We start from the raw sequence: 11,458 nt of genomic DNA, 5'->3' as shown, positions 1-11,458 counted from the left end.
GAAATTCAATTTTAGTCCGATATTTATATCTTGGATTAAACTGATATACCTTACCCCCTTCGGCTTCGGTATTTACCAATAATCAAAGATCTCCCTTTTTTCAGTTATTTCCTGGTACTCGGCAGGGTTGCCCTCTTTGTCCATTATTATTTGATATTGCCCTGGAACCTTTAGCTATTGCTATTCGTGACTCTCCTAATATATTTGGCATTACCTGCAGGAATGAGATACACAAACTATCACTATATGCAGATGATTAATTATTATATATCTCTAACCCTGAGAAATCCATTCCGGCAGTTTTAGCTCTGCTTCCTCAGTTGAGTAACTTTTCCGCTTACAAATTGATTAATAAGAAGCATAAGGACTTACTGAAGTTCAATTTTTTTTTCCTAAATCCTTTTTTAATACTGTTGATTCCAAAAGTTCCTCTTATATATGGCAGAATAAAAATCTCAGATTAAGTGAAAAATACTTACGTAGAACATAGACATAGAACATAGAATAGTACAGCACAGTACAGGCCCTTCGGCCCACAATGTTGTGCCGACCCTCAAACCCTGCCTCCCATGTAAGCCCCCCATCTTAGATTCCTCCATATACCTGTCTAGTAGTCTCTTAAACTTCACTAGTGCATCTGCCTCCACCACTGACTCAGGCAGTGCATTCCATGTACCAACCACTCTCTGAGTAAAATACCTTCCTCTAATATCCCCCTTGAACTTCCCACCCCTTACTTTAAAGCCATGTCCTCTTGTATTGAGCAGTGGTGCCCTGGGGAAGAGGCGCTGTCTATCCACTCTATCTATTCCTATTATCCTCTACACATCTATCATGTCTCCTCTCAGCCTCCTTCTCTCCAAAGAGTAAAGCCCTAGCTCCCTTAATCTCTGATCATAATGCATACTTTCTAAACCAGGCAGCATCCTGGTAAATCTCCTCTGTACCCTTTCCAATGCTTCCACATCCTTCCTTTCGTGAGGTGACCAGAACTGGACACAGTACTCCAAGTGTGGCCTAACCAGAGTTTTATAGAGCTGCATCATTACATAGTGATTCTTAAACTCTATCCCTCGACTTATGAAAGCTAACACCCCATAAGCTTTCTTAACTACCCTATCCACCTGTGAGGCAACTTTCAGGGATCTGTGGACATGCACCCCGAGATCCCTCTGCTCCTCCACACTACCAAGTATCCTGCCATTTACTTTGTACTCTGCTTTGGAGTTTGTCCTTCCAAACTGTACCATCTCACACTTCTCCGGGTTGAACTCCATCTGCCACTTCTCAGCCCACTTCTGCATCCTATCAATGTCTCTCTGCAATCTTTGACAATCCTCTACACTATCTACAACACCACCAACCTTTGTGTCGTCTGCAAACTTGCCAACCCACCCTTCTACCCCCACATCCAGGTCGTTAATAAAAATCACAAAAAGTAGAGGTCCCAGAACAGATCCTTGTGGGACACCACTAGTCACAATCCTCCAATCTGAATGTACTCCCTCCACCATGACCCTCTGCCTTCTGCAGGCAAGCCAATTCTGAATCCACCTGGCCAAACTTCCCTGGATCCCATGCCTTCTAACTTTCTGAATAAGCCTACCGTGTGGATCCTTGTCAAATGTCTTACTAAAATCCATATAGATCACATCCACTGCACTACCCTCATCTATATGCCTGGTCACCTCCTCAAATAACTATCAGGCTTGTTAGACACGATCTGCCCTTCACAAAGCCATGCTGAATGTCCCTGATCAGACCATGATTCTCTAAATGCCTATAGATCCTATCTCTCAGAATCTTTTCCAACAGCTTTCCCACCACAGACGCAAGGCTCACTGGTCTATAATTACCCAAACTATCCCTACTACCTTTTTTGATGGGGGACATTTTGGCCAATTCCCTGCCCTCCCCTTTAATGGCTGCACGCCAGGTTTAATTCCCAACCGTTCTAACGGAACTGGCTCCAGCCTGAAGCTGTCTGTCGTTCGGAGCATTCCCACAGTGATGTATTTCCGCCTCCTGTCCAGTGGCACAGCTTCCAGTGGATGTGCGGGTTTGAGACTCCCCCACGAGACCCCGGGGAATTAGACAGGAAGAGCCCGGGGGCCGGGGCTCAGTCTGGGACACTGGTGTCCCGGGGCGGGATTATCCCGGGAGAGAATCCTTTTGCTCCCTTTGCTGAGGACGGTGCATTCGGCAGTCTGGCTGATATAATGATGTTAAATTGACAAATACCTCGGCAGTGACCCTGGATCTGCAGCGATCTCGGACACGGCCCTGAAGTGTGATTTTATAATCATCGGTTTCCCGATGCAGAGTGACGGTGAGAAACGGGACTGATTATTCAAACTGTCACCCGTTGTCACCGGTCAGTTAATTGTGTGTGATTCTGAGTGAGTCGGGAGCAGCTTATTTATCCCTGCACACGAGCAGCTCACACATTGTTTAATTTACATTTGTCATGATGAAATCAATAAACCACTGTAATTTCCTGTCTTGGTGTCGGACTCGAGTCTCACTAGAGGAGAAACAGTACCCTGGGGTTACTGCTGCCCACCGCACCCGGTGAACTGCAATAATGGTGTGAGCTCCTCACACTGGTACGGCAGCGTCTCAGCTCCAGGCTGAGGGATGTCAGTCTGATAGTGTCTGGTCCCCAGGATCTGTTCACTCCCCATCCCGGCTGACCACCGCATCCTCTCACGCCAGATACTCGCACTATCCTGATCCCCACCTTCCTGCGTGCTTTCTTGCTCTCACAGTCAAAAACAATAAAGGAGATTGGAAGCTCATATACTGTATAATATCGGACCCACGTCCACCAAGGTCGCAAACAGAAGGGAACAGAAGCAATCAACACGGGCTGAAGCTCCCTCTTTACAGACCTGGCACACAAACCCGGGGCCAGACAGAGTCAAGCTTCCTCCGCACAGACCCAGCTCACACCCCCACAATCAAAGCATCTCATAATCTTATACACCTCTATCCGGCCACCTCTCATCCTCTGTTGCTCCAAGGAGAAAAGGCCAAGTTCACTCAACCTATTCTCATAAGGCATGCTCCCCAATCCAGGCAATATCCTTGTAAATCTCCTCTGCACCCTCCCCATGGTTTCCATATCCTTCCTGTAGTGAAGCGACCAGATCTGAGCCAGTACTCCAAGTGGGGTCTGACCAGTGTCTATATAGCTGCAACATTACCTCTCGGCTCCTAAATTCAATGCCACGATTGTTGAAGGCCAATATACCGTACACCTTCTTAACCACGGAGTCAACCTGCACAGCTGCTTTGAGCATCCTATGGACTCGGACCTCAAGAACCCTCTGATGCTCCACACTGCCAGGAGTCTTACCATTAACACTACCTGTAAAAGTACAACGAAGGAATAGGGAAAAAGCCTAAGAAGGTTAATGCGTACGGATAACTGCATTCTACTCTTTATTTGTTGTTTAATCTCCCCGAGGGGAGGTGCAGCATTCCGAGGGGCACTGCAATACTGGGTCAATGCACGGAGTGGACGAAGGAAGCCCCTATTCCATCTTCCTGTTCCAAAAATCAATGTAATATATGGTCCCAGATAAGGGACGCATCAGATTTTAAACTGATAAGAACTGATTTTTTTGAAGAATATACTTTATTCAGAAATATTACAAAATAAAATTTGCAAAAAAACATTTGTTGACCCTAAGTCCTTATAGAATAAATAAAGTTATTTACAATAAATCATGTGTTTACTCTGTCCTTATTCAAAATAAAGATGTTTACAATAAATCATTCATTGACTCTCATTCCTTTACTGATGTTCCATTACAGTCTATACCTTTCCACATTTCCAGCCACTCCTGTAGCACGATGTTGATTCATCTATCCACACCACTGAGGAGAGGAATACTCTTCGCCACCCGACTCCTCGCACTCCCGCGCGCGGGTGACAAACCGAAAACTGTGGTCCTTCTCCAGCCGGCTTTTGCGGTGGCTGCACCAAGTTTGAGTGCATCCCTCAGCACGTGATTTATAATTTAAATTTTTAATATTTACTATCGATTTGTACTCCAGGGAGCACGAAGAGCAGAATCAAATATCGCTGTGATGATTGTACGCTCTAGTATCAATTGTTTGGCAACAATAAAGTACTCCTGCAGCTGAGAATGTGCCAGTCGGCAGCACATTCTCCCACGGACATCTCCATGTGCTGGTAAATCATCAATTTTCGGGCCGACCGAAGAGCGTCCTTCACCGAGTTGATGCTCTGACAGCAGCACCGGATGTTGGTCTCCATGTGCGTCCCCGGGAACAGCCCGTAGATCAGAGAGTCCTCGGTTACGCAGCTGCTGGGGTTGAAACGTGACACCGTCCCTTCTGTCATCCTCCACACCCTCTCTGCGAACTGACAGTGTGCGAAGAGGTGGGTCACAGACTCCTCCTCACTGCAGTCCTCCCGTGAGCAGTGGGGTGCGGAGACGATGTTCCAGGCGTACAGGAGGGCTCTGACTGGGAGGGCCCCTCTCATCGCCAGCCAGGCGAGGTATTGGTGACTGTTGGTGAGGTCTGGCGATGAGGCATTTTGCCAGATGAACTGGACGGTCTGCTCAAGGAACCACCCCACTGTGTCCATCTCGTCCTTCTCCTGCAGTGCCTGCAGGACATTATGTGCCGACCACTGCCTGATGGCCTTGTGGTCAAAGGCGTTCTCCTGGAAGAACTTTGCTACGTGGGATAGGTATGCCGGCAACGACCAGCTGACTGGGGCGTTGCGCGGGAGTGGGGCCAGACCCATCCTTCGCAGCCAGGGCGACAAGTAGAACCTGGGCACATAGTGGTACTTGGTGCCCACATACCTGGGCTCTACACACAACCTGATGCAGCCACATACGAAGCTGGCCATCAGGGTGAGGGCGACATTGGGGACGTTCTTGCCCCCGTTGTCCAGGGACTTGTGCATGGCGGTCCGTCTCACCCGCTCCATCTTGGATCCCCAGACGAATCTGAAGACAGCTCGGGTGATTTCCGAGCTGCAGGAGCTGGGGACGGGCCACACCTGCGCCAAGTACAGCAGCCCTGAGAGCACCTCACACCTGATGACCAGGTTCTTGCCCGTTATCGACAGGGAGCGCCCTCCCCACAGTCCCAGTTTCTGTTCCTGCCAGTTCTTGTTGCACGCCTCAGCCCCTCCAAACCAGATCCCCAACACCTTCACGTGGTCAGACCTGATGGCGAAGGGGACGTTGGATCGGTCCGGCCAGTTGCCGAATAGCATAGCTTCGCTCTTCGTGCGGTTGACCCTGGCCTCCGACACTAGCTCAAACTGTTCGCAGATGCCAATCAACCTGCAAACTGACCTCGGATCAGAGCAGAAGAGGGTGACGTCGTCCATGTACAGGGAGGTTTTCACTTGGGTCCCTCCACTGCCTGGCAGCATCACCCCTCTTATGCCCTCATCCCTCCTGATGGCTTCGGCAAAGGGTTCAATGCAGCAAACAAGACAGGGGAGAGAGGTTTCCCACCCATTGACCTGGACTGCACTACAGATGTCTGTGTCGAGCAGTCTGATCTGATTCTGGATTCCCTCCCCAAAACCAATTTTGGAGAGCACATCCGCCATGTACGTGTGCAATATCCTGTCGAAGACTTTCTCCTGGTCCAAGCTGACCAGGCAGGCGTTCACCCCCGTCCTGCACGTAGGCGATGGTGTCCCTCAGCAGCGCGAGGCTGTCTGAGATCTTCCTGCCCGGTACAGCGCAGGTTTGGTCCGGGTGGATCACCTGTCCCAGAGCAGACTCGACCCTGTTGGCAATGGCCTTCAACAGGATCTTGTAGTCCACATTCAGGAGAGATGGGTCTCCAATTCCTGATGTCCTCCCTTTCCCCCTTCTGCTTGTAGATGAGGGTGATCATGCCCTTCCTCATGGACTCTGACATACTGCCGGCCAGAAGCATAGCGTTGTACACTTCCAGCAGGTCTGGGCCCATCGAGTTCCACAGAGCCGAGTACAACTTAGCCGGTAAGCCGTCGCCTCCGGGAGTCTTACCCGACCCAAAGGAACGGATGGAGACTGTCAACTCGACCAGAGTCAGTGGCTGATCCAGACTCTCCCGCTTGCCGTCGCCTAAGACCTGCGTGATAGATGACAGGAAGTTGCGGGAGGCTGTGGATTCTGTGGCCTTTTCATCGTACAGACCGGCATAGAAGGACCTGCAGATCCTCAGTATGTCATTCTACGAGGACACGACTGAGCCGTCCTCTTCCTTAAGGTTGAGGATCACAGAGCTCCCCTTGTGCACCTTCTGGAAGAAGAAGCCTGAGCACGTCTCGTCCTGCTCCACGGTTTGGACCCTTGATCGGTAGATGATCTTGGAGGATTCGGCGGCAAGGTGCTGGGCTTTACGGCTCTTCACCTCTCGCAGTTCCTCCCCGACATCCACCCCCTTCGACTGCAGAAGGAGGAGTTACTGCAACTCTGTCTGGAGTTTACGCAGTTCCATATAACCATATAACAATTACAGCACGGAAAGAGGCCATCTTGGCCCTTCCAGTCCACGCTGAACTCTTACTCTCACCTAGTCCCACCGACCTGCACTCAGCCCATAACCTTCCATTCCTTTCCTGTCCAATTTAACTTTAAATGACAACCTCAAACCTGCCTCGACCAGTTCCCTCTGCTCCTGGCTTGCTTTCTGGATACCCTTGCGTATGAAGAACTTCTTGATGTTCTCCTTGGTGGCTTCCCACCAGAGAACTGGGGAATCAAAGGTTTTCAAGGTTTTCCAACCTGTGTACTCCTCCTCTAGTCCTGCTTGTAGCAGAAAGAGTGAAGATGTATCAATTAGTCGGCCAGGCAGCATCTCTAGGGAGAGGTACAGTCGACGTTTCAGGCCGAGACCCTTCCTTCAGTTAGTCCTGACGAGGGGTCTCGGCCTGAAACGTCGACTGTACCTCTTCCTGGAGATGCTGCCTGGCCTGCTGCGTTCACCAGCAACTTTGATGTGCGTTGCTTGAATTTCCAGCATCTGCAGAATTCCTCGTGTTTGTGCATCAGTTAGTGATCTCCAAACTGAGTTGGGTCTCACTGATGTAGAGGAGGCTACACTGGGAGGAAGAGTGATTATGAAAGAGGTGTAGGGATAGATGTAACACTTATTGTGGTTGCAGGGTGTTTGGCAGACGAGAGTCACAGCGAGAGTGATCCCTGTGATAAATGGAGACGGACGTGGAGAGGAAGATGTGCCTGGTGGTGAGATCCTGGTGGAGATAGTGGAAATTGCAGAGAATATGTTGAATGCAGAGCTTCAGTGAATGGCAGATGCAGAAAAGGTAATCCTATCGTTATTATGTCGTGGAGGGGACATGGGGAGAGGGCAGACGCGCAGGAAATGGAGGAGTTACGGGTGAGTTCTGTATTGATTGCAGTGGGCAGGAAACCCCTTTATTGATTGAAAAAAGATTTCTTGGATGTCCTAGCATGAAAAACCTCCTCATAAAATCAGATGCAGCAGAGACAAAGAAACTGAGAGAAGGGAATAGTATCCTTGAAAGTGAGAGTGTGAGCAGAGTTTCCATAGGTCCATTTAATGTCAGAAAGTAACTGTTGTGGACAAGGTAACTGTGGGAGTCAGTAGGTTTGTTAAAGAGGCCAGAAGGTAATCCGTTTCTGGAGACAGAGAGAGACAGATCAGGAAAGGGGAGTGAGATCATGAAAATGGACCAAGCAAATTTGAGAGAGGGGGTGTATGTTGGTGGGAAAGTTGACAAATCTGACGACAACATGAGGAAATCTGCAGATGCTGGAATTTTAAGCAACACACATAAAAGTTGCTGGTGAACGCAGCAAGCCAGGCAGCATCTCTAGGAAGAGGTACAGTCGACGTTTCAGACCGAGACCCTTCGTCAGGGCTCACTCCAGACTAAATCTGACGAGCTCCACACGGGAGCTGGAAACAGCATCAATGACGTCATCAATGTGGTGGAGAAAGTTTTACCTGTCTACCTTTGAACGCTCCAAAAACAGCCCAAAATTTTAAAACAACACCAAATTACTTCACTATACTCAATGCGGCACTAGCCAAAGGGCAGATTACAAATCATTTCCTTACTCAATGAGAAAGGTTCAATCTTCTTCCATGGTGTCAGGTAGTTTCTTTGCATCCCAATCGCAGTACTCTTGGCAACTCACAGCAGGCTGGTCCCAGGGTAACTCTGTAACCCAAAATCATAGTCATACTTTATTGATCCTGGGGGAAATTGGTTTTCATTACAGTTGCACCATAAATGATAATAAAACCATAAATAGTTAAATAGTAATATGTAAATTATGCAAGGAAATAAGTCCAGGACCAGCCTATTGGTTCAGGGTGTCTGACCCTCCAGGGGAGGAGTTGTAAAGTTTGATGGCCACAGGCAGGAATGACGCTCTGTACTGCATCTCGGTGGAATGAGTCTCTGGCTGAATGTACTCCTGTGCCCAACCAGTACATCATGTAGTGGATGGGAGACATTGTCCAAGATAGCATGCAACTTGGACAGCATCCTCTCTTCAGACACCACCGTCAGAGAGTCCAGTTCCATCCCCACAACATCACTGGCCTTACGAATGAGTTTGTTGATTCTGTTCACACAAAATAATCTGCAGATGCTGGGGTTGTTGATTCTGTCGGTGTCTGCTACCCTCAGCCTGCTGCCTCAGAACACAACAGCAAACATGATAGCACTGGCCACCATAGACCCGTAGAACATGCATCATAAAGACCTGTGGCTAGTACATTCTGCCCAGGAGATGTGCCCTGGCACTGAAGAGCAATCTCCCTGTTCAATCACAGCTACACTACCATTTAAAAGAAAATGATTAAAATAAATTTGAGAAACTTCAGCCTTGCAAACAGCCAAGCTTTAAAGTTCCCAAACCACAGCGGGAGAAAGGCAAAGAAGTCAGAATGTTACAATGCTGGTTATTTAACATTCTGTAATCTACAACTTAGTATTCTTCTATCACACCAATAGTGTTGAACGAATAGAGTTCACTGCATAGGGTTATTGAAACGCTAATCTGTGGCTGGTCCTGCAAAAAAAAAATTGCTCCCCAGGGTTGGAGGAAAGGAACTGGGAGAATAATATAACGACGGAATGGCAATCTTTTGAAATAAAATAAGTGCTGGGAATACTTGCCACTTCAGTCAGCATTTTGCAGAGAAATAGAGCAAATGTGTCAGGTTAATGGCTCTTAGAACTGATGAAAGATCACTGCCATGATTAAGAATCACATCTGAATCATTAACTGCTTCTTTCTCTACAGAATGCTGCATTACCACCAAATCCTTTTCGGCATTTTATGCCTCTTTTCCCCAGATTTCCACCTTTTTTTTTTCCTCCTTGGAGACGTAGTAAGTGATACAAGCCATAGGTTGGAGAATGTTGTTAAATGCTGGATGGAGCTGGACAAACTTAGGCAAATACGGAATGTTCATAATTACTTCCGGTATTTGGCTGGTGGGATACGGCAGAAAGGGCTTCGGATGTCAGGAAAGTAGCATACCCACATTCTCCCGATTATCGCCGATTTCTTAATGGAACCAGTTCTGGTCAACAAGCTTTCTTTACCAATGAAGTCCAGCCGGACGGTTAGATTATTTTCTGTGGAAATAATCCATTGACTGCAATGCCGTTATTTGCCACATGCCAGCTCACACTTAAATATTGTCCGAGTTGCAACCCTACCCCCTCCCTTTCATCCGACTCTATCCCGTCCCTCTCCCCGACCAACTCAACTACCCATCGTCCCCCATCAAACGACCTCACTTACCCCATTTACAACCCTCTCCTTCTTCGCAATCCCCAGCCATCGCTTCCACCCGATGTTCCTAGCCACCCTCCTCCCGTTTCCGGAGGACCCCTCCCCAATCACCTGCCCCGCCAGGCATGCCAAACGACCCGGCCGCAACTTCGCTTCTCTCGCTGCAACGCCTTCCGTAAACGTCATCACGCTTGCAATGACATCAGACGCTAGAGGGCGGGCAGAACAGCTGAGAGGAGGAGTTTGCATACAAACCAGGGCCGCCTCTCTCATTTGGTTGGCGGAATATCCGCTATTTTACATGATCAGCTGTATTCCGAAAGAGATTTCGCGACAAGGGAGAAAAATACAACTTATGTCAAAGACTGAGCGAAATTACACCAAACCTACTTCAAAAGTTGAAGAGAGGTGGGATAAATCGGTGTCCTGTAGACAGTCGGTCCAACTTAATAGAGGGAAGACTAGCAAGATCCGAAAGGGTCCGGACATTTGAGGTATCGCTTCTCGGCCTTCGTCCCCCGCTCCTACAGCTCGGAATCACCCGGGCTGTCTTCAGATTCGTCTGGGGATCCAAGATGGAGCGGGTGAGACGGACCGCCATGCACAAGTCCCTGGACAACGGGGGCAAGAACGTCCCCAATGTCGCCCTCACCCTGATGGCCAGCTTCGTATGTGGCTGCATCAGGTTGTGTGTAGAGCCCAGGTATGTGGGCACCAAGTACCACTATGTGCCCAGGTTCTACTTGTCGCCCTGGCTGCGAAGGATGGGTCTGGCCCCACTCCCGCGCAACGCCCCAGTCAGCTGGTCGTTGCCGGCATACCTATCCCACGTAGCAAAGTTCTTCCAGGAGAACACCTTTGACCACAAGGCCATCAGGCAGTGGTCGGCACGAAGTGTCCTGCAGGCACTGCAGGAGAAGGACGTGATGGACACAGTGGGGTGGTTCCCTGAGCAGACTGTCCAGTTCATCTGGCAAAATGCCTCATCGCCAGATCTCACCAACAGGCACCAAGACCTCGCCTGGCTGGCGGTGAGAGGGGCCCTCCCAGTCAGAGCCCTCCTGTACGCCCGGAACGTCGTCTCCGCACCCCACTGCCCACGGGAGGACTGCAGTGAGGAGGAGTCTGTGACCCACCTCTTTGCACACTGCCAGTTCGCAAAGAGGGTGTGGAGGAGGATGGACGGGCTAGTGTCACGTTTCATCCCCAGCAGCTGCGTGACAGAGGACTCTCTGATCTACGGGCTGTTCCCGGGGACGCACACGGAGACCAACATCCGGTGCTGCTGGCAGATCATCAACTCGGTGAAAGACGCTCTTTGGTCAGCCCGAAACTTGATCATCTACCAGCACATGGAGATGTCCGTGGGAGAATGCTGCCGACTGGCACACTCTCGGCTGCAGGAGTATGTGCTGAGGGACGCACTGAAACTTGGTGCAGCCACCGCAAGGGCCCGGTGGGGAAGGACCACAGTATAGGTTTCTCCACCCGTGGGAGTGGGAGGGGTCGGTGGGCGAGGAGTATACCCCTCAACAATGAGATGCTAAGCTGAACTACTGGAGTGCCACGTGGGTGGCTATAAACACGGGTATTTTACTGAGTATAATGGAAACGTATGTAAAGGATGAAAAGTTATTGAATGGTTTATTGTATATATTTATTTTTGA

The 11,458-nt window shown here is 49.3% G+C and overlaps 1 non-coding gene across 1 annotated transcript; it reads right to left on the bottom strand.

The window, feature by feature from the left end:
• Window positions 1–3,469: 3,469 nt before the first annotated feature.
• LOC140208786 (U2 spliceosomal RNA) lies at window positions 3,470–3,652 on the bottom strand. Its single transcript, XR_011888940.1, has one exon. It is a non-coding gene; the product is annotated as a U2 spliceosomal RNA (small nuclear RNA).
• Window positions 3,653–11,458: the final 7,806 nt, after the last annotated feature.

The sequence above is a fragment of the Mobula birostris genome, chromosome 13, assembly GCF_030028105.1.
Source record: "Mobula birostris isolate sMobBir1 chromosome 13, sMobBir1.hap1, whole genome shotgun sequence".
NCBI classification, from domain to species: domain Eukaryota; kingdom Metazoa; phylum Chordata; class Chondrichthyes; order Myliobatiformes; family Myliobatidae; genus Mobula; species Mobula birostris.
Note: the sequence above shows the minus strand (reverse complement) of the source record. Positions and strands in the feature narration are given on the sequence as shown.